The sequence below is a fragment of the Carcharhinus amblyrhynchos genome, chromosome 15 (assembly GCF_965287045.1).
Source record: "Carcharhinus amblyrhynchos chromosome 15, sCarAmb.v2.hapA, whole genome shotgun sequence".
In the NCBI taxonomy this organism is placed as follows: Eukaryota; Metazoa; Chordata; class Chondrichthyes; order Carcharhiniformes; family Carcharhinidae; genus Carcharhinus; species Carcharhinus amblyrhynchos.
The window spans coordinates 11,243,264-11,266,913 of record NC_137338.1 but is presented as its reverse complement, the minus strand read 5'-3'; the positions used below and the strand labels follow the sequence as shown (position 1 = coordinate 11,266,913).

Here is a 23,650-nt window from a genome sequence, read left to right as displayed (position 1 = left end):
TGCCATCTGGTTAGGACTCCTTAACCAAATAAATAGGGGCTTCTTATCCACTCATAATGTTACATACCTCAATTACGGTCTGAGTTTTGAATCCTGCATCAGTGTTATGGTTCAGGTCACAAACTCCAAATTATTTTTTTGGAGCCCGCCTGGATCATATTTTGCATCTTGAATTTGACTAGGATGGTCATGAAATGTTTCACTTCAGTATGAACAAAGAACAAAGAACAACCCAGCACGGGAAACAGGCCCTTCGACCCAACGAGCCCGCGCTGCCGCATCGCCCTACACCTATTCTACCCTGCATGTCTACGAATGGGACCCTACTCAGTCAGATTCAGGGAAGAAATAGTGTCAATTTGGTGGAAACCAATTAGCCTAAGAGCACATCTTTGGGGTGTGGGAGGAAACCGGAGCGCCCGGAGGAAACCCACGCAACCACAGGGAGAATGCGCAAACTCCCACAGACACAGGCCCAAATCCATGTATCTGCACAGCTAGCAGTGCTAGTCACTGAGCTGTTGTGGAGCCCGTCTATCGGTCCAGGATCAAGCACACACACCGACATGAAGTACTAGGCCACTCCTGGACTTCCAAGAGCAGCCCACGCACAACCCGCCGTGTGCATGCCCCTCGCTTGACACGAGGTGGACCTCCACCTGTGGAATAAAGACAAAACATATTAGTTATACAGCCTGCCCTTCCGGTGTCTCCCGAGGTTTAACCCTATTTAATAGCCCCTACCATATCCCTCCATTCCCGTTTCACTCATATGCCTATCTAACTGCATCTTAAACGAGTCCAACGTGCCTGCCTCCACCACCCTACTCGGTAGCGCATTCCAGACCCCCACAACTCTCTGTGTAAAGAACCTTCCTCTTACCTCCAAATTATACCTCCCCCCCCTCACCCTTAAGTGATGACCTCTTGTGTTCGTACCCAGTCTAGGGAGCAGTCTCTCACTATTAACTCTATCTATTCCCTTCAGTATCTTATATACCTCTATCATGTCCCCTCTCAATCTCCTTCTTTCCAAGGAGAATAGCCCCAGTCTCCTCAGTCTCTCCTCATAACCCAGTCCCCCCATGCCAGGCAACATCCTGGTAAACCTCCTCTGCACCCTTTCCAGAGACTCCACGTCCTTCCGGTAATAAGGTGACCAGAACTGGACGCAGTACTCCAAATGCGGTCTAACCAACGTTCTGTATAACTGAAGCATTAGACGGCAGCTTTTATACTCTAAGCCCCTTCCCATAACATCCCATAAGCCTTCCTAACAACGTTCTCCACTTGTGACACAACCTTCATGGATTTGTGGACCTGCACTCCCAGGTCTCTCTGTACGTCTATACTCCTAATCGGCCTACCTTTTATCACATAGCTCCTCTCTGCATTATTCCTTCCAAAATGCATCACCTCGCATTTGTCAGGATTAAATGCCATCTGCCACCTATCTGCCCACTGCACCAACCTATCTATATCCTGTTGTATCACCTGACAATCCAGTTCTGTACCCGCCAACCCTGCCATCTTGGTGTCATCAGCAAACTTGCTGATCACACCACCTACTCCCTCTTCTAAGTCATTTATGTAGACTACAAAGAGGAGAGGTCCCAGTACCGAGCCCTGCGGCACACCACTGGTCACTGGCCTCCAGCCCGACAAGGTACCCTCCACAACTACCCTCTGTCTCCTATTTCCCAACCAGTTCTCAATCCACCTAACTACCTGGCCTCGTATCCCATGCGCCTTAACCTTTTCTACCAGCCTACCGTGAGGGACTTTGTCAAACGCCTTACTGAAATCCATATAGATGACATCAACGGCTCTCCCATCGTCAACCGTTTTTGTCACCTCCTCAAAGAATTCCACCAGATTCGTAAGGCAAGACCTCCCTCTAACAAAGCCATGTTGCGTATCCCTAATCAGATCGCAACGCTCCAAATGCTCATACATCCTACCCCTAAGTATTTTTTCCATTAACTTCCCTACCACCGACGTCAAACTCACTGGCCTATAATTCCCAGGGTTATCCCTACTACCTTTTTTGAACAACGGGACCACATTTGCTACCCTCCAGTCTTCTGGGACCTCACCTGTGTCCAAAGAAGAGACAAAGATGTGCGCCAGAGGCCCAGCAATTTCATCTTTCGCCTCCCTAAGCAGCCTGGGATAAATACCATCAGGCCCCGGAGCTTTATCCGTCCTTACGCTACCTAAAAGCCCTAGCACTTCCTCTCTCGTAATAACTATATCCTGCAACTGAACCTCCGCTCCCTCCAAGAGACCGCACGATTCCGAACCCCTCTCCTTCGTGAATACCGACGCAAAGTATTCATTCAGGAGCTCCCCCATTCCCTCCGACTCAATACACAACTCTCCACTCTTGTCCCTAAGAGGACCAATTTTCCCTCTAACTACTCTCTTGCCTCTAATATAGGAATAAAGTATGATTCGAATGACCCACTAGGGAGCTTTTATCAATTAAAGTTTATTTAAAAATATAGTTAACATGCGTAGTAAGAAAATTAGCAAGGACATTTATCAATTACAAACAAGAAACAAAATAACCACTGTAATGTTTCACCTTTAATGAGGATATCTAATGTGTTTCAATCAAACTAAAATGTTTGCCATAGATGAAAAACTTCAAATAGGTTCAATACAGCAATATAGAATTCATTCCCTGAAAGCGCAGCAGAGGCAGAACTCTCGTTACATTGAAAAGGAGCTGAGATATGAACCTCCAAAGTTATGGAGCCAGAGCTGGAAAAGGGGATAAGGCTGCATATCCACTTGTCCTCCTCCTATGCGATACATTTGCATTATATTTTTGAGATCGATAGATATAACCAGGAGCACAGCAATACTGCTCACGTGATAATGGAAATTGAATCCTTTAGTTGAAGTCTACAGTTCATTGGATTCAGTCTGAACAGTTTGAAGCCAAGACAGCTTCCCAAAATACCAGAAAGACTCTGGCTCAGCCCCCCAACAACAACGGATCTTCACTCTTCAGGCAAACAAGAGAATTTCAAAAAAAAAGCAGGGAGTGAGAGACTTCTGTTCAATTTGCTATCCCTGTTAAAACCCAACTGCAGCTCAGAACTGAAAATGAAACCTTAAACTCACTGGGAAAAAACCTGCCCAAAAGCACTTGACCATCCTCTTAACAATGCAGGATCATAAGAGTAAACACAAACCACTTAAGTAGCAATAAAAGGATTCATCGTAGTCAACCTGGCATCATAATGACAACAGCTAAGGCTGGAAGCTGAGAAACACCAACTGTGAGAGTTGTAGAGATCTGATTTAAAAAAAATCTCTTAAAGATGCACTAACATCGCAGTCTGGAATGCAGAGTTGGGATAATTCCTGGCTCTGCAAACTCAACCCAAGAGAAGTGCCCCAGAAGATTGGGCTTTAAGTTGGACGAAAGTGAGAGTGGTTTTGTCCGATCACAGAATGAGTGCAGAGGCAGCAGGTGTGGAGACAATCTGTGTGGATTGCCTGCCTCAGGCTGCCGGCATTATCACAGATTTAAGAAACATAAATTAGCCACCCAGCCTTCATCCCTCATGCCCCCTCACTACTGGCCCCCCCGCCCCCTCACTCCTCCCCACCCATCCAAAACACCCTCATCGTACCCCACCATGTCAACGCATTCCTAATCATTGCCCGTGGGAGTACCTCCCTCGTGAAACTTACGGCTCCTGTCACTCAAAGCACTTCAAGAGCTTTCAGAGCAGCTGGGGCCTATGAGAGAAAGCAAGGGGATCTCCTTCGTGAAATTGAATACCCCTACCAATCAAAGCACTTCAAAGAGTTTTGTTAACACCTGGGGCTTCTGAAATCAACAAAGGGCAATCCTTTGATTTGATGGCTCCCAGGTATTCGGGATGTGGGGGTGGGGGTGGAGTGGAGTGGAAGTCTGGAGGATGGGGGTGAGGCATGAATATTCATGAGATCAGGTCTCTTCAAAGTATTACAGAACACAGACAACAATAAAGAATTTTACCAGCGAGGTGTCTGAAATCAGCACCTTTAGAGTTATTTTCCACATCCTTCTTATAGTGAGATGACCAGAACTGAACACAATATTCCAATGTGGTCTCACCAACATCCGGTATAGTTGCAGCGTAACCCCACGGCTCTTAAACTCAAACCCCCTGTTAATAAACGCTAACACACTATAAGCCTTCTTCACGCTCTATCCACTTGAATGGCAACCTTCAGAGATCTGTGGATATGAACCCCAAGATCTCTCTGTTCCTCCACATTCCTTAGAACCCTGCCGTTGACCCTGTAATCCACATTCAAGTTTGTCCTACCAAAATGAATCACCTCAGATTTATCAGGGTTAAACTCCATCTGTCACTTTTTGGCCCAGCTCTGCATCCTATCAATGTCTCTTTGCAGTCTGCAAGAGCCCTCCACCTCATCCACTACTCCACCAATCTTGGTGTCGTCAGCAAATTTACTAACCCACCTTTAGCCCCTTCTTCCAAGTCATTGATAAAAATCACAAATAGCAGAGGACCCAGCACTGATCCCTGTGATACACCGCTGATAATGGGCCTCCAATCTGAAAATTTTCCCTCCACCAACACCCACTGTCTTCTATGATACAGCCAGTTACTTATCCAATTGGCTAAATTTTCTTCTGTCCCACACCTCCTTATCTTCTTCATGAGCCTACCATGGGGAACCTTATCAAACGCCTTACTAAAATCTATGTATATGACATCAACTGCTCTATCTTTATCCACACACTTAGTTATCTCCTCAAGGAATTCAATCAAATTTGTGAAGCAGGACTTACCCCTCACGAAACCGTGCTGACTATCTTGGATTAAACTGAATCTTTTCAAATGGTCATAAATCCTATCTCTCAGGACCCTTTCTGTTAACTTACCGACCACCGAAGTAAGACTAACTGGCCTATAACTACCAGGGTCATTCCTATTTCCTTTCTTGAAAAGAGGAACAACATTTGCCACTCTCCAGTCCTCTGGCACTATCCCTGTGGACAGTGAGGACCCAAAGATCAAAGCTAAAGGTTCCACAATCTCATCCCTTGCCTCCCAAAGTATCATAGGATGTATCCCATCCAGCCCAGGGGACTTATCCACCCTCAGGTTTTTCAAAATTGCTAATACATCTTTCCTCAGAACATCTACCTCCTCCATCCTATCAGCCTGTATCACGCACTCCTCCTCAAAAACATGGCCCCCCTCCTTAGTGAACACTGAAGAAAAGTATTCATTCAACGCCTCACCTATCTCTTCTGACTCCATGCACAAGTTCCCACTACTGTCCTCGACTGGCCCTAACCTCACTCTGGTCATTCTTTTATTTTTCACATAAGAGTAAAAAGCCTTGGGGTTTCCTTTTATCCGACCCGCCAAGGACTTCTCAAGCCCCCTCCTAGCTCTCCTAAGCCCTTTCTTTAACTCATTCCTAGCTACCTTGTAACGCTCAAGCGACCCAACTGAACATTGTTTGTTTCATCCTTACAAGCGCTTCCTTTTTCCTCTTGACAAGACATTCAACCTCCTTTGTGAACCATGGTTCCCTCACTCGGCCATTTCCTCCCTGCCTGCCAGGGACATACCTATCAAGGACACACAGCATTTGTTCCTTGAAAAAGCTCCACTTTTCGTTTGTCCATGCCTCTCATAATCTTGAACACCTCAATCAGGTCGTCCCGATATTCAGATTGATTTAAATTATTTCTGATCAGGTGAGAACCTGATCCCACCAGGTACAGCAGGCCAGGAGACTAACAACAAGCTCGATGCCTGGCAAGAATCCTGATTCTCACTCGCGCCAGATTGAACAGGCCGTTGGAAATCACAACTGGAGCTTGTGACCTGGAGAATCACCCCCAAAGTTTACTTTAAGGAAATAGATGGGAAGGGAAGGTGGAAAAATGAAGAAAAGAGGAACAGAGAGGATTGAGGCCTTGTGTGAAGATTGAAGGGATTGAAAGAGAGAGCTTGAGAGAATATGGGTTGTAAAGGAGCAAGCGAGTTGAAAGAGGTTAAGAGAGGTGGTAGAGAGGTGATTGTAAAGCATAAGCAGGTTGTGAGAGAGCAAGACTGTGCAAGATGGGAATTGAATAAGAGTTGGGGTTGAAACAAAGACAGAGGAGGGTGTGAGTGGGTGCTGATGGGGGATATATAGCGAGAGGGTGCAATGATATCTACATGACATGTTTGCAGCAACACTTCTCAATATTGGCTGGGATTCTCCCAAAAAATTCATGTAAAAACTGGAGTAAATCCTGCTGGATTTTTTCAGCGGGACTTTTAGAATGAATCTCCCACACACTGGACAAGAGTGCGTTCGCACGAATATCATTAAAAATCAGTGGGCTGGGCCTATTCGCACTGCAGAGGCCAACAGCATAGCGCGGAGCGGGACACTCAGCATGCGCCGATCCGTCAATGCCGAGATCAGTGGAATAGCCCCGCACGATCACTGGCCAGCCCCGTGACCCTGCATCACTGGCCATGCGACCCTCCCCCTGAACCCTCTGATCCCTGGCCTCCCCGACATGTCCGGGCCAGCCTCAATATGCCCTCTCCCACCCTCCCCCCTCCCCCCCCGGCCCACCTTAATCTTCTCCCCCCTGCCGTCCCGATCCCCCAATACACGGGAGCCCTGACACCCCACCCACCCCACTGACACCCACCCCCAATCACTGGCCTCTCTCTGTCACCACCAAGTGCAGAGCTGTGGGAACACCCCCCCAACCCCAACCAACCTCCCCCCCACCCCCAGAGGCCTTGCCCCCTTGGCGCTGCCCAATATTTGATGGGGAGTGCCAAGCTGCCCCCCCACCACCCCTGGGCAATGCCAGATCCCTTTCACTCCAGCGGGGTCCCCGTAAGTGGGAAGCTCACACAAACCCCGCTGGAATGAAACACTCCTGATGAGAGGTGAAGGGAGGACCCTAGCAGACCCAGGGACTACAGTCGTGGGCACGTTAATGGCATTTAAATTATAATTTAAATAATTTATGCAGCTCCGCACCGATTCCTGGTGCTGAGCTGACTGTGCTGGAAATCCAGTGGTTGGAGACTTGTAAAGGTCGCGACACCCCAGTGGAAATCCCGTTACACGGCCCAGCCCACTGCACTGAATTAAATACAATAACAAAGAGAACATTGAGAATTATTCATTGAATTATATCAGCACGGCCACGGCTAACTACCCTACAACCCTCAGTTTGAGATCAGGACGACACTTAGGCTGGGATTTTTCCATCCCACTGTGGTGGGACTCACTGGAGGGTACGCGGTGGGACAGGGAAAAGTCCATTGACGTTTATCCGGACCGGATAATCCCAGTGGCAGGCAAGGCCGGAAAACCCCGAGGTTAAGCGTGACAACCCAGATGCGATTCCTGCTGAAGACCGTACGTGTAACAGTGAGTAACGATTGGCTGACTCTTGTGCCCACAGATCGAAAAGCATTCAGAATAAAGGCAACGTTGAGGTCCCGAAAATTCAGCAACGAGCTAAAAAATCCCAGCAGTGGGGCCTACCGGGAACTGTCGGCTGAAATTACAAGTGCGGTAAGTGAAAAACAACAATCTCCCTTCGCAGCCCAGGTCTGAGGGCAAATCCCAGCTGGTGTGAATGGCAACAGTCCAGCTGATTTATTTAACTGATTTAACGTTCACCGTTCTGAAGCTGCCTCAGACACGAGGCTCCCTCACGTTCTCTTTGTTGCCCAGCCAGCACTGGCCTGTCTTGGTGGCATTGTCGAAGTTCCAGAGTTGTCTGGAGCCTTGAGAGAAATCTTTGTATCCTCACTGGCTCCAGGGGAGGTCCCAGAGGATTGGAGAATAGCCAGTGTTGTTCCTTTGTTTAAGAAGGGTAACGAGAATAGTCCAGGTAATTACAGGCCGGTGAGCCTTACATCAGTGGTAGGGAAATTATCGGAGAGGATTATTCGAGATAGGATTTATTCCCACTTGGAAATAAATGGACACATTAGTGAGAGGCACATGGTTTTGTGAAGGGGAGGATGTGTCTCACTAACTCGAATGTTTTTTTCGAGGAAGTGACAAAGATGATTGATGAGGGTAGGGCAGTGGATGTTGTCTACATGGACTTCAGTAAGACCTTTGACAAGGTCCTTCATGGCAGACTGGTGCAGAAGGTGAAGCTGCATAGGATCAGAGGTGAACTGGCAAGTTGGGTACAAAACTGGCTCAGTCAAAGAAGACAGAGGATAGCAGTGGAAGGGTGCGTTTCTGAATGGAGCGCTGTGACAAGTGGTGTTCATCAGGGATCAGTGCTGAGGCCTTTGTTGTTTGTAATATATATAAATGATTTGGAGAAAAATGTAACTGGATTGATCAGTAAGTTTGCAGACGACAAAAGGGTTGGTGGATTTGCAGATAGTGATGAGGGCCATCAGAGGATACAGCAGGATATAGATCAGTTGGACACTTGGGTGGAGAGATGGCAGACGGAGTTTAATCTGGACAAATGTGAGGTAATACATTTTGGAAGATCTAATACAGATAGGAAATATACAGTAATTGGCAGAACCTTTAAGAGTATTGATAGGCAAAGGGATCTGGGTGTACAGGTACATAGGTCACTGAAAATGGCAATGCAAGTGGAGAAGATAGTCAAGGAGGCATATGGTATGCTTGCCTTCATCAGCAGGGCATTGAGTTTAAAAATTGACAAGTCATGTTGCAGATTTATAGAATCTTAGTTATGTTGCCACACTACTAGAAGGGTGTGGAGACTTTGGAGAGGGTACAGAGAAGATTTACCAGGATGTTGCCTGGTATGGAGGGCATTAGCCATGAGGAGAGGTTGGAGAAACTTGGTTCGTTATCACTGGAAGTCGAGGGGAGACCTGATAGAAGTCTACAAGATTATGGGAGGCATGGACAGAGTGGATAGTCAGAAGCTTTCTTCCAGGGTGGAAGAGTCAATTACTAGGGGCATAGGTTTAAGGTATCCGAGGGGCAAGGTTTAAAGCAGATCTTTGAGGCAGATATTTTACACAGGGGGTGTTGGGTGCCTGGAACTCGTTGTCGGCAAAGATAGTGGAAACGGATATGGTAGTAACTTTTAAGGGACGTCTTGAAAAGTACATGAATAGGATGGGAATAGAGGAATATGGTCTCCAGAAGGGTAGGGGGTTTTAGTTATGTCAGGTAGCATGGTCGCTGCAAGCTTGGCGGGCCAAAGGGCCTGTTCCTGTGCTGTAATTTTCTTTGTTTTTTTTGTTGTTTTTTTTTCCCAATCTCTCCTCATAGCTATTGCCCTCCATATCAGGCAACATCCTGGTAAAGAAGGGTGCTGATGGCAGTCCTTTAAGATGTCACAGTGTGATAATGACAAAGGAAGCAGTGTGTCAAAGGGCAAATAGATAACATTTGGCTTTGGTGAGGTGGATCATTGTGTGGCAGCACAGTGGTTAGCTCTGCTGTCCACAGTCCCAGGGACCTGGGTTCAATTCCAGCCTTGGGTAGATGGCTCTGTGGAGTTTGGTTCTAATTTTTTCATTGATATTGGAACAAATGACACCTTTTGGAACTTACTGCTTCTGTATCTTACTTTAAATTAAAACAAGCGATTTTCCACCAGCCCTGCAGCTGAGTAACAGGGTTTATTTATGGACTCTGTTCTCCAGTAATTAACTTATCGTGATTCAGTGTTAGTTGTCAAATATGGGCTCCAATTTCCACTCTAAACTCGATGGGAGATGGTGATGAAGATTTCAGTCCTTGAGATATCTATGGAAATTGTGGTCTCATTGTGAAGATGGGAATGGTGCTGTGATTGTAACACGGGGTAGCCCTCGCATTGCCAGCTCAAACATAACCTCCATCCCTAAAGAGGTGGGCGAGTGGATGATTAGAACTGGGAGATATTCTTAACAATGGTTGCTGATGCTTTTTTTATTATTATAACTAAATTAATATTTGTGTTTTTTCTTTTCAGGTTGTACAAACAGTACGAAGTCAACTAAAGGATGACAATTTTAATATCACCATCATTGGTTTTCAAAATGGAAGTGTGATAGTGAACCTCCTGGCTTTTCTGAGCCCCAACTCAAATGTCACCACAGCAGAGTTGGAAAGTGCTTTTGCCAATGCTCTCGAAGCCGTGGACAATGAAAACTCCGTCACTGTAACAGGTAGGCATTCTGATAATCACAGAAAGAAAGAACTCGCATTTATGTAGCATCCTTCACATCCTCAGAATCACCCATGGTGCACGATATGCAATTACTAACTCCCTATCAAGTGCTCCATTAATAATTCCCAATTTTCCCTCCTGGTGAATACCCCAAGCTAGTGTCCTGGGATGAATGTGACCTGCCGTTAAGTGCGAAAAGCCCTGTGATGCTCCCTCATTTTTATACACTTTATGCAGACCCATACAGCCCAAGTATATTTTAAAGTTTATCTATTAGTGTCACCAGCAGGCTTACATTCACATTGCAATGAAGTTATTGTGACAATCCCCTAGCCGCCACACTCCGATACCTGCTCAGGTATACTAAGGGAGAATTTAGCATGGCTAATGCACCCAAAGCAACTAATAACGTCTAACCAAACATCTACAATTTTGACCCAATGGAACGAGTCCTCCTGGATTCTGCACAAGAGTTTTACCTGAACTCCAGTTTGACTCCAGACTCACCTTCAGAGCACTTTTCTAGCCCATCAGTATTGAAGTCTTGGCTTCTGTTTCCTGCTACTGCTAGACTCACTGGAGCCCAAATATGCAAAATATATTCTAGCTGTAACTCCATATGTTCTTTCTTAAAGCTTCTTTGCAGTGTTTTGGCATTTAAAGACTATTTACCAACACTCCAATAATGCTTACAAATTAAGACATTTCATCATAAAGTTCATTTACAGTATATATTTGATAACTTAAGCCTTACTAATTGCACAAATACACCAAAAAAGTGAAGTCTAATAGTTGTCGGCCGTGCTTTCATGTAGAAATTTACAAATAAACATACAGTTACTGGGCCCTTCCTGCCCTAAATTCAGCTAATTTACAAGACTCCAGGTCTTATAAGTCTCTGGTCAAACCACATTTGGAATATTGTGCGCAATTTTGGGTCCCATATTTAAGGAAGGATGCGCTGGCCTTGGAGATGGTCCAGAGGAGGTTCATGAGGATGATCGTGGGAAAGAAAAGCTTGACATATGAAGAGCATCTGAGGACTTTGGGTCTGTGCTCAATGTAGTTTGGAAGGATGAAGGGGCATCTTGTTGAATCTTACAGAATACTGAACGACCTGAGTGAAGTGGATATGGAGAAGATGTTTCCAGTAGTCAGAGAGACTAAGATCTGAAGGCACAGCCTCAGTGTAAAGGGATGACCCTTTAGAACCGAGATGTGGAGGAATTTCTTCAGCCAGAGGGTGATGAATCTATGGAATTCATTGCCTCAGAAGGCCATGGAGGCCAAGTCATTGAGTGTATTGAAGACAAGGATAAATAGGCTGTTGATTGGTAAGGGGATTAAAGGTAATGGGGAAAAGGCGGGAGAATGGGGTTGAGAGCATGTTAGCCATGATCGAATGGTAGAGCAGATGGACCAACTGGCCTAATTCTGTTCCTATATTTTATGATCTTTTGGTCCTGGAAAATTTGGCTGGGTGAAGAAGCCATGGTGGCTTTTCTGCTCAAGTATCAGGTTAAAATGCAGATCAAGTTATTGCATATACTTAAAGAAAATCCTGTTGGCTTGTGATGGGAAATATAATCGAAAAAATCCCTTCAAGACAAATACTTTCGCGAGTGTTGCTGAATCGCTACAGGTGTTTACAGAACATTTCCTTTTTCACCTTGTTCCAGGTACTGCACAAGCGCCAACTGCGGCTCCAACCCCATCACAGACTTCTGGATTCCTAGTGGCCACAATCGTATTGGGAGTTCTTCTAGGTTTGGGACTGCTAGTTATCCTGGCAATAATAGCAGCAAAGATCTGGACGTTAAAAAGGTCTGGGTCATATTCCTTGAATACCATTGATGCATTCTCTTATTCACCACGTTCTGACGTATAGTCTGCCATGGAAATCTTCAAAACGGACACCTTTATTTGCTCAGGGCTTGCGTGGGGTTTAAAATCAATCTTCAGTCATCATAAAAATTCAGGTATTGAATACCTGAATAATGCTGTCAAGAAATGCAAAGGCTCAAATCTTCAGCCTCCGACAATCTGGAGACCAGACTTGTGACTGAAAATGTTCATCAGACCCTGCGGAGGACCTGACTCGCTGATCTCCGGAACAATTGACTTGGAGGTTTCAACTTCAAATGGATAACTTCCCCGTTCCTGGAACCCGTCTGTGAATGTCAGAGTCAGAATCAGGGATGACAGACAGTTCTGTGTACTTGAATAGTTATCCAGCAAATGTTAGATATAAAATTCCCACTCCAACTCCTGGGTAGCTCCACAACCGAATCCTCCCGCCTGCATCATTCACACTGATGCCGTACACTCCCCCCCACCACAAACCGCTGATTACTTCTCCAACCATCTCGCCCACCCAACCAACCAGCTCAGTCGACCGCCCAGCTAAGGTTTGACCTCCCAACCACCACACAATGCTATCCAACTATCCCTCCAAACCTGACTTAACTAGTTCCCTGACCCATGTATCCACTTCGCCCACCTGCCACCGCACCCACCTGCCACGTTGCCCATTTGCCTCTCTATGCACCTACCACTGCACCCATCTGCCACCCTACCATCCTGCCACCGAACCCACCTTCTACCTCACCGACCTGCCACCTCATCCATCCTGTCCACTAGGTGGCAACGTGCCTCATTTTACCACCCTACTCATTCAGCCTTTCATCTACTAATGCATTCATCCTCTCACTGATATCCACAATGGACATTTAAACTTGCCCTATGAGTGCTAGTACTGTGAAAAGGGTGTGGGTCCCATCTCCCCCGGACTCTGCTGCCCTGCAACAGAATTCTCCGAGGGACATTGCAGTCCGTGTTTATGGTCTAGCCAAGCTTAGAGGACTTGGCAAGAAATACAGAGCGGCATCGAAGTGAGGGAAATTCTGAGTGGAGCAACCATCTGATAATGATTTCCACCCCTCAGAAGACCTGGGCCCATACATAATGTACAATATAGAAACAGGAACAAGAGTAGACCATCAGACGCACTTAATATGTTAGTGATTGATCTTCTACCCCAGTGCCACATCTGACCGCCTTTATCTTGTGTCCCTAAATGTCCAAATATCCACTGACCTCAGTCTTGAACATATTCAACAACTGAATATTCAAAACCCCGCAGGGGTAGAGAATTCTAAAGATCCACAACCCTTTGAGTAATGCAAGCACTCCTCATCTCAGTCCTAGATAGTTCATTTCAAGATTAGTGGTGCCTCTTATTCAGTCTTTTTAAAATATTTTTCAGTAATAGCTTGCACTGTGAGTGGGAGACTAATAAGCAATATATTGTCTGATTAATAAATAATGGAGGCGGTTCAGTGGATGGTACTTCTCTCCCCCACCACCTTACTCAAGAACAGTAAGAATTCTCTTCAAATGGGACTTGAGGAACGAAGTTATATTTTTGTGATGAGAGTTGAAGATAAAGCATAGGCCAATGTAACAACAACTTTAAGAAGGTTTGAGATCCTTCCACAGATTTAATATTTTTAATCTATCTCAGCATGTTTGAAGAAATATTTTAAACTTAATATAAATTAAGGACCGGATTAAAGGAATTATGTTTTAGAGCGAGGACGTCAATTACTTTGGACCTGATCTGTTTATTTTTGAAACCATACAAGTTAATCCATTACAACTGTGAGAGATTGGATCGTTTAGTGTATAAGGAGATGAAATAGTGTGTGTTGAATGTTTACTATGGAAAGCACATTATAAGTCTCACTGTTTTGATTTAATTGAATGTTTGTAGCTGTCAATCATATAAATAACCCCAGTTCAAAGGATTTCCAGTACTTGACTATGGACGCTGTGTTACAACAATATTTGCTGGTTTTGCCATTATACTTCCAAATGTTTAACTTTCCAGGTCTAAAACATGCAGGTTTATAAGTGATAAAGCCATAGGGAATAGTTTACTGGGGGATTTTCCAGCTGTGCTGGTCACAAGGCCAGGAAATCTTGCCCGAGGTCAGTGGACCTTTGGCCCATGTTCTGTCCACTATGATTCCCGTGGCAGGTGGGATGGGAAAGTTACACTCTAAATGTAAATTCTTATTGGAGTTCTCCTGGTTCCCTCTATTTACCACAATATCAAACCACATGCCTTCACGTACTTATTGATGTTTGACCTTTTGCAGACATTCTGGTGGGAGTTTCCCCATCCCACCCACCATGGGAATCATAGCGGGTGGGAGGGGGCATACTGTGCAAAGGTCCATTGACCTTGGGTGGGACTTTCCAGTTTTGGGGTGAGGGCAGCAGGAGAATCCCACCCTATACATTTTCTAATGCATGATGCCAGAGTGAGGACCATTGCAATTTAATGAGCTATCAGTATCAATTGTTCCAAATGTATTGAGTGTTACTGCTATCCTTTTTGACTCAGTGAAGATAGAAGTTGATTTTCAACTGTTTCTGGGGTTAAGAAGATTTCTCAAACATCAGTAAGGATGTGTAAGGATCAGTAAGGAACTGCGAGAGTCAAGAACAAGCAGTCTTCCAACTATGAAAGATGATGGACATCAACAACAATGTTCCATTTCAGATGGGATGTTCTCATATGGGGTAGCCTTGCTGAAGGTCTCACAAGAGAGACTGGTTCTGCCACAAGTGCCATCCATGAAGCTACCAAGTCTTGTTGTGAGTTGCTTTCAGCGTTGGCATCTGTTTCTAAGCTGCTGGAGCCAATGCTGGCGCATAGCACAGGAGGTTTTGCCAGTTTCCTTTGATATCAGTTAGCGACTCCCAGATACAACAATCAATGTCTGTGGCCTTTACATCATCTTTATAATCATCCTTGAAGCAGGGCTTTGGACATGCTACTGATCATCTGGGCACGGCTAACCATACTGAATGTTCCTGGCAATGTGAGTGTCTTCCATCCTGCAGACACGCCTGAACCAATGAAACCACCTCTGCTTGATGAGTGCCAATAAACTTGGGAGCTCTACCTTTGAGAAGATGTTGCTGCTATTATGATTTGCTGCTGCCAGAATATACCCAAAGAGCACTGCAGATAGCGGAGATGGAAACTGTTGAACTTTTTGACAGCTGTCGGTCATCCATTTTCCACAGTCACACAGCAAAATGCGGAGAACACACGCCTTAGAAACCATCAGCGTGGTCCAAATGGTCAGCTTGAGGTTACTCCAGGTGTGTTTCATGAGTCAGCCACACGTGATAGCTGTTTTAGGTGTAGCTGTATCAAGGGAGAGTTTGTCAGTCACTACGGACTCGTAACAGAATTTGCTAACCACTCCGAGTGGGGTGTTGTTCAGTGTGATCGAGGGGAAGATGCCATACTCTGTTCCATGCCCATCGCTTTCCTGGTGCTAATCATCAGGAAGAACAAGTTCCAAGCCAGGCAAAAATGGACTGAGAACCGATCTCACACAAGTCCTTCTGCTGCAAGATCTGCAACTGCAATGGAGACAGGTGATTCTGAGACATCGCTTTTGTTGAAGGAAGTTTGGATGGCAGCTCTTTGGAAACGAATCCCGCTATAGAAAACAATCGCAAATCACTTGTTAGAGAGTCCACGTAATGCAGCAAGTTTCCACATCTACAAAAATACCAGTATGATTTTATATACGGAGCGGGCAAAGGGGTTTCTGGTTCTTTTGTATAGCCGAGCATATCCACAGCTGGAACAAAAACAGGAAGTGCTGGAAAATGTCAGCAGGCCTGTCAGCATCTGTGAATGTTGGCTCTATTCTCTCTCCACAGATGCTGTCAGGCCTTTCCAGCATTTTCCACTTTTGTTTCAGATTCCAGCATCTGCGATATTTTGCCTTTATCTTCCAGCTGGAAAATTTGACCAAGATGTGCCTCTAAGCAAAGAAATATTAGAGTCATCTCTGGATAATTTGTTTGTCAAGGGAGAGCCGGGGACCCATACATCTTGCTTCTCTCCCCGTCTGTTTGAAGATGAAAGGAACGAGATTCAGAAATCTACCTCAACGGATGAAGATCTGAAATTGCGGAGAAAGACAATCAGTAAAAAGTGAGGTGACACAAGTGCCGGCAAATTACAATCTCATTCGCGGCCAGGATTCTCCAGTCCTGCTGCAGTCAACGGAACTTTGGGTGAGCGCCAAGTTCTCCGTTCCCACAGGCAACGGGGCAGGACGAATGAGATCGGAGAATCCCGCCCCAGGACTTGCTATGTTCCAACATTCAAGACCCACTCAGCTCACAGGATCAATTGATATTCAAGGAAGATCGAGGGAGGGGCTGTATTCATTCAAGGCACACTTATATTCAAATATTGTCTCCATAACTGTAGAACCATTTAGCGGCTGCCATTAAACAAAGATTCAGCTAATGGTATCAGAGCTCCAGACTGAAGACGTTGATTTTCTCTGAGGAAATCACAACAGTCGTTGCAGCGATTAATTACTGTCGTGTCACCCGTTGATCACAATAACAACTGTCAACCAGCAAGGTGGAGAAGGAAAGTTGCCAAAACAGTCCGAGAAGAAGTCCACAAGTTCAGCACAGACTCTTACACCAATCTTGGCAATGACACCAAGAGACATGCTGAATTGTACACCAGCTATTGGACGGGTGATTCAATATGTTCCTTCTTGTGAGCAAGTCAACTCACAAAACCAAGGTGAATAAAATGAGTTGGAAGAGCAGCTCAACCTCGATTAAAGCCGAACAAATCCGATTCCAAACTCAATGTATCACAGATGGTTAAGGCTGAGAAAAAGCAAGTCTCTCTGCATTCAATCGACAGAAAGAAGGGATGCAAAATGGGAATAATTATTTCCTAAATGACATACTTGTGGGAAAGGTAACTTCCCTGGCGATTCATGACAAAGAACGCGTTCAGCTGGACTGGGCGGCCAGTGCGTGTGGACCAAAGACGAGTGAGCAACACAAGACTTTGGCAAGTGAGAGAATTCGATTCAGCAACTCATGCTCCTCCCATCAGCCTGACAAATAATATACTCTAAAATAGCAAGCAGTGATATCATATCGCCAAAGCCCTGTACAATAAATGACGGACGCGATTCTCTGGCCTTCCTGTAACGTCTTGCTTGCAGTGGGAAGCAGTGCACCATTGGCCGATGGCGGGATCTTCAGGTGCCACCGCTATCAATGGGATTTCCCATTAATACCACCTCATGCCACAGGGGAACCCACACAAGGGGTGCGCCATCGGTAGGACCCCAAAAAGATCCCGTCAGCGTGAACAGCCAGCCAATTCTATCCGATTCAATCTATCAGGTAATTTGGACAAGTTGTTAATGGCAAGATATTTGGGGGTGCGGGACGGGGTTGGGTGGGTGGGGGTAAACTCCCAAGTGACTTTTCTTAAGAGCGGCGCAGTGGCACAATTGTTAGCATTGCTGCCTCACAGCACCAGGGACCCGGGTTCAATTCTGACCTCAGGTCACTGTCTGCACATTCTTTCTGTGTCTGCGCGGGTTTCCTCCACACTCCCAAAAGTGTGCAGGTTAGCTTGATTGGCCGTGCTAAATTAATCCTAGTGTCAGGGGAATTAGCGGGGTGAATGCATGGGGTTACAGGGATGGGGCCTGGGTTGGAGGGGGGGGGGGGGGTGGAGGGATTGTTGTCGGTGCAGGCCCGATAGGCCGAAAGGTCTCTTCTCACTGTAGGGATTCTATGATTCTCCTGCTGTCCTCCACCACTTTGGCGAAAGACTCTCAGGCACACAGAGCTTGATGCTTTTCCATCAAAGTTTATTTGCTTTGAGCGGGGAAATATATTGTTGTAACCGTAATCCATGGTCAAGTACAGGAAGTACTTGCTCTGTTTTTTCTTCTGACCTGGTAGTATTTGTGTGATGAACAGTTGCATAATGTTAATAAAATGAGCATGTTTTTATGTTCCGAGTCGATGGACAGAATTTTACAGGACAACACAGTATGCAGTCTTAGATTAGCCCAATTTGCTGATGAGTTGTAGGGGTGTGTAAAATTCTCTGGGAGGCCTTTCTGCCACCCTTCAACTCGCCCTTAATCTGCCTGAAATTATATGAGGTCTTGGGCAGCCCTTCTATGCTCTCTCCAATCTAGGCCCCAAAATGGCTGCCAAAGCCGCTTCACATCTACTCTCAATTTTGGGGACCAGCAGAAGGATCGTTCTCCCTACATCCCCTCCAGTTGAGGGTGGGTTGGGAAATGTGCAAAATTCTGGGCACTATAACCCTGGGCGCAAAAACACTTACAGCGCAACGATTGTGGTTTCTTTACATTTGTGCAAAGCAACAGGTATGAAGGTCCGAAGCGATTCTGAAATGAAATGACGGCACAGTGGTTAGCACTGCTGCCTCACAGCGCCACGGACCCAGATTCAATTCCGGCCTCGGTCACTGTCTGGACATTCCCCCCCCCCCACCCCGTGTCTGGGTGAGTTTTGTCCGTAAAAAGTCTGACAACACCAGGTTTTAGTCCAACCTATTTATTTGATAATATACTCGCAAGCTTTCGAGGGGTTACCCTCTTCGTCAGGTGAATGGAGAGTTCTGGCCTCAGACAGAGCATATAAAGCACAGACAGTTTAGAGATTACTGATTAAAACGCCGGCATACCCACATCATGAGTTTTGTCCCACAGCCCAAAGATGTGCAAGTTAGGTTAATTGGTCATGATAAATTGCCCCTTAGTGTCAGGGGGATTAGTAGGGTAAAAATGTGGAGTTACAGGGATAGGGCCTGGGTGGGATTGTTGTCAGTGCAGACTCAATGGGCCAAATGGCCTCCTTCTGCACTGTAGAGATTCTATGGTTCTACATCTTGAATCCTAATGAGATTGATCTAACCTGACTGTCATAATAAAACTGTATTAAAAATAATCCTCAATTTAATATCATCTTTGTCTCTGTCCATAAGCTGGTAATCACAAATTGTAAATATAAATCAGTGACACTGAGATTGCTGTGATTGATCTGTACTGTACTGATATTCTTCACATTGTTATTGTATCTCAGGGAAGGGCATTTACTGTGTCTCTGGAAACGTTTAATGTAATTTTAATCTTTGATTCGAGAACTAAAAACATACTTCTTTTAAGACTCTGTGAAATTTGTATTGCAGACTCTGAACAGAAGGATGGTTATTACTATTCATCTCCTGGTGTTGTTTACAGTGAGACACCTTGCATTTATATAGCGCCTTTAAACATCCCAAGGGGTTTCACAGGAGCATCATCAGGTAAAATCTGATAGTGAGTCATAGACTGGACTTCCTACAGTGCAGAAGGAGGCCAATCAGCCCCCCAAGCCTGCACCAACCTTGCAAAGAGCGTTCCACCCAGACCCTATCTCCCTACAACACAGCACATCCACCATCACTTATGCACCTAATCTACACACAAGGGGCAATTTACCATGGCCAACTCACCTATACGCACATCTTTAGACTGTGGAAGAAAACTGGAGCACCTGGAGAAAACCCATGAAGATACCGAGGGAATGTGCAGTCTCTGTACAGACAGTCACTCAAACCTGGAATTGAACCCGGGTCCCTAACAATGTGAAACCACAGTGCTAACCACTATGCCACTGTGCCGATACTAGAAGAAGCTGGGTTAAGGATGTATGTTTTAAAAAGCACCTTAAAAAGAGTTAGAGAGATTCAGGGGTGAATTTCACGGATCAGGACCAAGGCAGCTGAAGGCTGATGGTTAATGGTGGCACAATGAAAATGGTGATGCTCAAGAGACCAGGATTGGAGCAATGGAGAGATCTCTGAGGGTTGCAGGACTGGAGGAGATTGCAGTGAGGTTTGGTGCTGGGATGGGGTGTGGGCAGTGTGGGAGTTGGGGAGAATGGATATGTGTTAGAATCATCGAATCCCTACAGTGCAGAAGGAGGTCATTCGGCCCATCAAGTCTGCACTGAACACAATCACATCTGGGCCTTATTCCCACAACTCCACATTTTTACCCTGCTAATCCCCTGACACTAGTAATGGAGAAGCGCAAGGAACAATCTAACATAGAACTTCTAAAAACGCCTGGAATACTGTGAACAGTTTTGGTCCTGTTACCAAGGAAAGATATACTATTATTGAAGGCAGTCCAGAGAAAATTCATTTAGTTGATCCCGGATATGAAGGTATTTTCTTATGACGAGAGGTTGAGTAAGTTGGACCAGCGCTCATTGGAATTTAGGAGAATGAGAGGCAACCTTATTGAGACATGTAGGAATCTCAGGGGGCTTGACAGGGTAGACTCTGAGGGGTTGTTTCCTCTTGTGGGAGAGTCTAGGACCAGAGGGCATAATCTCAGAGTAAGGGGTCACCCATTGGAGACACAAATGAGGAAGAATTTCTTCTCTCGGAGGGTGGTGAATCTGTGGAGTTCTTTTCCACAGTGTGCTGCAGAGGCTGGATCACTAAGTATGTTCAAGGCTGAGATAGACAGAGTTTTAGTCAGTAGGTGAATCAAGGGTTATGGACAGTAGTGGGTTTGGAAAGCATTATCAAGTGGGTCTTCCAGATTCGGTGTCATGGAGAATGTCCATCTTCCAGCCTCAGTGCGTTACTGGAGACACAGCTTCTTTTTCAGGAGGTCAATGGTGGGCCAGTGATGTTGGGCGCCATTTCAATAAAGCACCCAAATATGATGGTAGGAAGCACTATTATGCCAATCCAGCAATGGGTTACGGCACTAAACCCGTGCGTCGTGAATGAGATCAAGTCTGGAAGGCATGTTGTGACTTCCCATTAGCCTCTGCCTTGGGAAGCACTGCCCGTTTACACCCCTACCACAGGACTTGGTCCCAGATGGAAGAATTCTGTCCAACCTTTCGAATCCAGCGTGACTCTTCCTCAGAGGGAGAAAAAGGACTCAAAACTTTAACTGTTTCTCTCTCCACAGATGCTGCCAAGCTTTCTGGGGTTTTTTTCGGCCTTTTCTGTTTTTGCTTCAGAATTTCAGCAGCTGATCTACGAACTTGGTTGTGTTGATTGAGAGAGTCAGATTTTCCTTTCACATGTTTTACATTCAAGCTAAATTAAACAATAACTGACAGAAGCTGATAGACAGGTTCCGAAAAGCTGCTGGTTCCAATAAGCGTGTCGACTCTTGCAAGGTCCTCACCAGCAATCCTTTCAATGTATTAGTCACGTAAGGGATGTCACAACCTAATCCTTGAGGGCACAACATTAATGGTGTCCTTGTAATAAAGACTGAGGACATACTCCTGGGGAAAGCAGGAGATATTTTTGCGCTAAGGATTAAAGTTTTCTAACTAAGCTCTTAAATGTTCCAACCTTCAGTAAATAGAGGTGGCAAGCCTGGTAATTGGTGCATGAGACAGGCCAGGAGGGAGGGATGAGATTGCACTGGGGTCAGGCCTGATTGCTTCATGTTAGTAAACACTGGCACATTGACAGAATCACAAAGCACTGACTGTCATGTGAGAATACTGACTGCTGGCTGGTGTACTCGGACCCCACACACCCCGGACATTCCCTCTTCCACCTTCTTCCTTCGGGAAAAACATACAAAATTCTGAGGCTAACGTACCAACCAACTCAAGAACAGCTTCTTCCCTGCTGCTGTCAGACTTTTGAATGGACTTACCTTGCATTAAGTTGATCTTTCTCTACACCCTAGCTATGACTGTAACACTGCATTCTGCACTCTCTCATTTCCTTCTCTATGAATGGTATGTTTTGTCTGTATAGCACGCAAGAAACAATACTTTTCACTGTATGTTAATACATGTGACAATAATAAACCAAATCAAATCAAATCAAAGTACATGTATTAGCATTTCAAGGCTTTTGGTGTAGAGTTTTGTGTGTTGCCTCAGTGAAGTGATAGGCCATAACTTAAGGCCACGATTGTCACTGCATGGGAACAGGTGGTGTGAGACAGCATGGGGTGGAAATGGGAATGCTAGGCTCGGGGATGGGGTGGGGTGGTGAGGGGCTGGGCAAAATTGGCCTGTATATTTTTAATGGGATGTCTTGGATTTAGTCACTGTTCCTATGGTACCTTAAACTCCTACACACTGCACCCTTCAAAACTGGCCCCTCCCCCAGACCATTCCCCCTCATACACACACACACACACACACACACACACACACACACACACACATCCGCCAATGCCTGCCTGTAGCAGGGCTAGGTGAGGGACCTTGTATTTGACTTGGTGAAGGTCTTCAGAGTATTGACTTCCTCTAGCATTGAGCATTGCGATGGGGACCTATTGCAAGCAGCAGAGTTATTTAATCCATATATTTGAGGTAGGGAGGTACTTTGGACTTCATCAGCAGGTGGCACCAATGGCCTATTCTATCTATTCCCATCAATCATTTTTCCGAATACTTTACTGAATGCCCTGTATGACCAGTTTGATTATGCGGTAAAGGTCACTGACTTGAGACGGTCACATTATTTCTCTCTCTATACCTGCTGAATATTTCAAGCATTTTCTGTTTTTTGTAATGTAACAAACATTGCCAGTTGAAAATTTTAACTTGGCCATTAGTGAGATTGCTACTGCACCTCAAAATGAATAATTAAAGATCTTCATGTCAAAGTATCATTGAATATTGATTCGATCATGATGATACACAACATTTAGCTTGGAATTTGACTCCACAACAAACTGTGTTTTTTCCATTTACATTAAATGATGTCAGAAAGCAGGAAGTAAGGAGTGACCTTGCTATTTTATTAGGGCAGTTGTTTATAGAAGATAAACAAACCCAGCAACTGGCTTTGGCTCAGTTGGTGCTGTTTTTGCCAAAGCAGGAATGTTTTGTGGCATGCACCAGCAGTTAGATTTCATTCCTCAGCTTTCAGCTTGCAATCTCTTTATGAGCTGTAAGCTGATGATGTGGAGAGAGCAATAACGTTTCAGGTGTCTTAATGAATTGCACGACCAATAGTGTACTACCTGAGCCAATGAGATTAAAAGCATTGGAGGTGAAACACAGAAAAGACAGAGAATGAAATAAAGCAAATAGAATCAAATGAGGCACAGAGTATGAAACAAACATAGGAACATGGGAACCAGAGTAGGCCATTCCGCCCATTGAACTTGTTCTGACATTCAATGAGATCATGGCTGATCTGTGGCCAACTCCATATACCTGCCTCTGGTCCAGATCCCTTAATACCTTTGCTTAACAAAAAATGATCAATCTCACGTTTAAACATAGCAACTGATCTGGTATCAATTGCCATTGTGGAAGAGATTACCACCCTGTATGCAGGAATCCTTTCTAACATCTCCCCTGAATGATCTGGCCCGAACCTTTAGACTATGCCCCCTAGTTCTAGAATCTCCAACCTGTGGAAATAGTTTATCTTTATCGACCCTGTCTACTCTTGTTAACACCTTGAAGACTTCGATCAGATCACCCCACAACCTTCTAAATTCTAGAGAAAGCAGGCCTAATTTGTATAATCTCTTCTCGCAATTAAACCCCTGAAATCCAGGTTTCATTGTAAACCTACAC

At 45.2% G+C, this 23,650-nt stretch overlaps 1 protein-coding gene and 1 long non-coding RNA gene across 2 annotated transcripts in view; both read left to right on the top strand.

The window, feature by feature from the left end:
• Window positions 1–23,650, top strand: part of LOC145353509 (uromodulin-like 1) — a 176,204-nt gene that overhangs the window by 25,311 nt on the left and 127,243 nt on the right. The gene's annotated exons all lie outside the window — the stretch shown is intronic.
• LOC145353062 (uncharacterized) lies at window positions 7,475–12,158 on the top strand. Its single transcript, XR_013888639.1, has 3 exons — window positions 7,475–7,581; window positions 9,980–10,175; window positions 11,857–12,158. It is a non-coding gene; the product is annotated as an uncharacterized LOC145353062 (long non-coding RNA).